Below are 4881 nucleotides of genomic sequence, written 5' to 3' on the forward strand. Positions count from 1 at the left end.
CACTCATCATAAGTGAACAGGTGAAGATTTGAAAAACTTTTCCTGGTCTGACAAATCGCGTTTCTGCTGCCACTTGCAGATGACCGGGTGAAAATTTGGTTTAAGCCTTTGCGATGTGGTGGAATGGAAGATTGGTATCCAAATGGGAGATCCACCCATTTGAATTTCACTCTTAGGAGCAGTACACAAATCATTGTCTCCACAGAAACAAGTGGTTATATACAAAGAACATACTGCGACTGATCAAGATTCTAACCCGAGCCGCACGTGGCGGCTCAAATATACCAAAAAAATCGAAAAAAAAAATGAGTTAATCTTACCGAAAAATAGTTAAAAAATCTGGCAACATTTTGGTGTATGTCTCGTGTCTGTACGATAATTCTGCGAGTAATTATCGTAATTATAATAAATGAGGTAATTGCGTCATTAGTTTGACAGCTGACGCGCACCATAACAATAGTATACTTGATTTCATTATTAGTATTTTTTTCGTAATATTTTTCTTACGATTTTGTGCTAGAATCTTCGAAATACTAATTGGTAACTGTTAGGGTGGCTGTAGGAAGAGGTACTCTCTTCCCTAGCAAGTCAGTGCCGACCATAGGTCTGAAGGGAGGGGAGGTGTGCTGCTCTGATTGACCGCGGCTGACCCTTGGGACCCGTAATCTGACCCTCCATTCTTTGCATTTTTACACACAATGGCTCACAAGAAGAAATCATTCTCTCGCAAGTTAACCGTGAAGAGAAGAAAGCTCTTAGAAGGAATTCGTAGAGCTATAAAAGCGAAGAGGAAAGCAGCAGCGAGAGAGGCGGCGGCTGGAGCACGTGACGCCATCACACTCCTCTTAAGACCAAACATTGTTCACTGCTAGTGAACTAATGGATTTTTTCAGACGTAGAATCGTCTGGTGGAGGACATTAGATGATCATTGATGTCCTTACCAACACCTACTCAAAGGTATGTAATTCATGTGATTTTCTTGTATATTTGTATGTGTATAAATATGACATACTTGTAATTACATGTATCTGTGTATATAATCACTGGCAATACGATTTTGAGAATGTATTTCCTTCTTTTCAGGTTGGCATGCATGGAGCATTGTGATTGGCCGATCTCCAGGGAACTTCAGGATGCAGGGATCTGCATGGAACTTCAGGGATATACTCTATACACTTGTTTCTGCTATCAATAAACATAAGAAGGCACCATGAGTATTTTTACCCACCATATAGTAAGCCCCAATATATTTCTTCATTTATCTCAGAAGTGCATTATTTTCATATATCTAACAGTATCTCAGTTATTTATGAACCGATCTTCATTATTTTCACACTGCTTATTCAGGGGACATTGTTCTAAAAGCAAATGGACTCCCTTTGGGTAATCATCCCTTCCATTTTGGCATACCATGGGCATGGAATGCAAGAATGGTGTAAAACATGTCAAGACATAATTACTATTTTTTTTGGTTACTAATAAGTGTAATAATACATAAAGGAATCCATTAGAAAATCAATATGGCATTGCTTTATCATTGTAGGGTATCAAAAACAACTTCGACATTGCCACTACTCCATAACGGTGCCATAAATGTTGCCATGTCCAAATGCTAATATTTATTTTTTTTATCATTATTTATTGGACGATCTTGATGCAACTTATACTGCATAAACTATGGCATGCCTAGAGTCTATGGTAAAAATTTCAGTTAAATCGCATGAAGGGAAAAAAAGTCGTATAGTGAACGTATAGTCTCCCGGGAAGCTAGATAAACTCTGGAAGTCATAGCAGGAGAATGAAATAAGTCTTTGAGCTTATCACTCCTCGAATGAGCCAAGCATTAGAGGCGACATCTCTAGTGTTCTCACTGGACACCTAATATTTTGTGACCTTCGCGTAGTGGTGGAGAGTATCAAGGCTGAGGGAATGAACAATTTCCAACGAGGCCGAGGAACTGAACAACCTCAGTATTCGACTAAAGAAATTTGCTGCGATACATTTCAACAATAAAGACACCTATGTGTTGCACATTATCTTGTTCTTCCACAGTATGAGACTGTTGCGGTGAGTGTTGCTTCCCTTAATTAACATAGTATGAGGCAGTGTTGCGATGAGTGTTGCTTCCCTTGACACAGTATGAGGCAGTGTTGCAGTGAGTGTTGCTTCGGTTGACACAGTATGAGGCAGTGTTGCGGTGAATTAATGGTTAGCAGACAGCAGACTATAATTATTGCCGCGGGAAAATATTTGATTACAATGAGAAACATAAAAACACGACGAACTGATCCAGCCCGTCTCACTGTAACTGATCCAGCCCGTCTCACTGATCCAGCCCGTCTCACTGATCCAGCCCGTCTCACTGATCCAGCCCGTCTCACTGATCCAGCCCGTCTCACTGATCCAGCCCGTCACACTGATCCAGCCCGTCACACTGATCCAGCCCGTCACACTGATCCAGCCCGTCACACTGATCCAGCCCGTCACACTGATCCAGCCCGTCACACTGATCCAGCCCGTCACACTGATCCAGCCCGTCACACTGATCCAGCCCGTCACACTGATCCAGCCCGTCACACTGATCCAGCCCGTCTCACTGATCCACCCCGTCTCACTGATCCACCCCGTCTCACTGATCCACTTGTAGAACCAATTTCTAAAGCTACCTGAAGATGGTTTGAATAATATTTAAGGACAATCCTGTTGATTGGCTACTGAATGGCAGGTTGACACCATAGACGAGTTATCACTTTCAATTTATGCTATATCCAGCACCTGCAAAACAGTTCCTTGTTAGATAAAAAGACACATGCTCAGTTAACGTGGAATTTTATTGTGCAACGTTTCGCTCTGCAGAGTTTTGTAAGTTTGTTACAAACAATATAGTGATACAGAGTCAACATATAGGTAATGATACCATATTAAAAATTATTAGCACTGAAGAACCCTAACTGGCCCGTGCTAAAGTATTAGTAGTGTGTGTGTTGTGTTTGTGTTTACTCACCTATTTGTATTCACCTATTTGTGGTTGCAGGGGTCAAATTACAGCTCCTGGTCCTGCCTCTTCACTAGTCGTTACTGAGTCCATTCCCTCCCTGCTCCATGAGCTTTATCGTATCTCTTCTTCCTCTTCTGCCTCCACTACGTCACTCTCCAGATTGTTTCAATTTCTGACAACTCTATGGCTGAAAAAATATTTCCTAACATCTCTGTGGCTCATCTGAGTCTTTAGCTGGAACATCCTGTCTCTGTCCATCTTGTCGATTCCTCTCTGTATTTTATATGTCGTTATAATGACCCCCCCCCCTCCCTGTCCCTCCTGTCCTCCAGTGTCGTCAGGTCGATTTGTCTTAACCTATTCTTGTAGGACATACGGCTTAACTCCGGGGACTAGTCTCGTTGCAAACCTTTGCACTTTCTCTAATTTCCTGACGTGCTTGGTCAGTTCCGAGTTCCAAACTGGTGCTGTATACTCCAATATGGGCCTGATGTACGCGGTGTACACGGTCCTGAACGACTCTTACTGAGATGTCGGAATCCTGTTCTTAGGTTTGCTAGTCGCCCGTATACCGCAGCAGTTATCTGATTGATGCGCACCTTAGGAGATGTGTTCGGTGTTATACTCACCCTGTGTGTGTGTGTGTGTGTGTGTGTGTGTGTGTGTGTGTGTGTGTGTGTGTGTGTGTGTGCTTGGTCTCGGTGGCCTAGAAAAAATATGAGTGTGAATGAGCTGCGTTGCAGGTTCTGATACTCTTACAAGTTTGCATCTTGAGTTATTGGACTACTTACCAGTGCTAACTTACAGATCATCGCTATTTAAGTTTCGCAAAAGAGAAATTGAGTCTTGAGCTACCGAACAACAGAAACTGAAAATTCTGCTGAAACGTTCCATCTCTTTCCATATCTTTCGGAAACAGAAGCCCTGAGCTTATATCGGAAGTTTGCCCGGGAACTCCAGAATTCTACAGTGTGTGTCGACCTAATTACACGGTACCATAAGCACGGTGATACTAAATTCATAAACTCTATATATTTTGCGAGGTGGTGTATATTTTCTGGGTGTTATACATTTTATATTTTGCTTAGTGGTATTTCCTTTTCGGTTTTCTTGGTCGTAATCCTCTATATGAGTTGATCTTCAGCATTTCCTCAATACTGTAACTGAGATCTTCTCTATATTTTCATGGAAGAAACATTCTCTGCGTAAATTTCAAAGTTAACATTCTCTGTATGTTCCAATGTAAAAAAGATAAGAAATTAAAACAAATCAACTTACCTCTGTGCTAACTTAAGAGTGCTGACGGAGGCTGACCTCTGGTAAGATGACTGCTTGAAAACCATGGAATTTAACATCAAGTTGACTCCCAGCACTATAGTTGACGTACGAAGGGGCTGGTGTCAAGGCTGTGGAAGGTGTGACGCACGAAGGGGCTGGTGTCAAGGCTGTGGAAGGTGTGACGCACGAAGGGGCTGGTGTCAAGGCTGTGGAAGGTGTGACGCACGAAGGGGCTGGTGTCAAGGCTGTGGAAGGTGTGACGCACGAAGGGGCTGGTGTCAAGGCTGTGGAAGGTGTGACGCACGAAGGGGCTGGTGTCAAGGCTGTGGAAGGTGTGACGCACGAAGGGGCTGGTGTCAAGGCTGTGGAAGGTGTGACGCACGAAGGGGCTGGTGTCAAGGCTGTGGAAGGTGTGACGCACGAAGGGGCTGGTGTCAAGGCTGTGGAAGGTGTGACGCACGAAGGGGCTGGTGTCAAGGCTGTGGAAGGTGTGACGCACGAAGGGGCTGGTGTCAAGGCTGTGGAAGGTGTGACGCACGAAGGGGCTGGTGTCAAGGCTGTGGAAGGTGTGACGCACGAAGGGGCTGGTGTCAAGGCTGTGGAA

At 43.7% G+C, this 4881-nt stretch overlaps 1 long non-coding RNA gene across 1 annotated transcript; it reads left to right on the forward strand.

Annotated features, from left to right (window-relative positions):
* Positions 1-606: 606 nt before the first annotated feature.
* LOC138851765 (uncharacterized) lies at positions 607-1209 on the forward strand. The gene is made up of 2 exons (XR_011391390.1): positions 607-958; positions 1085-1209. It is a non-coding gene; the product is annotated as an uncharacterized lncRNA (long non-coding RNA).
* The last annotated feature ends 3672 nt before the right edge of the window (positions 1210-4881 follow it).

This window comes from Cherax quadricarinatus, unplaced genomic scaffold (assembly GCF_038502225.1).
Source record: "Cherax quadricarinatus isolate ZL_2023a unplaced genomic scaffold, ASM3850222v1 Contig2002, whole genome shotgun sequence".
Taxonomy (NCBI): Eukaryota; Metazoa; Arthropoda; class Malacostraca; order Decapoda; family Parastacidae; genus Cherax; species Cherax quadricarinatus.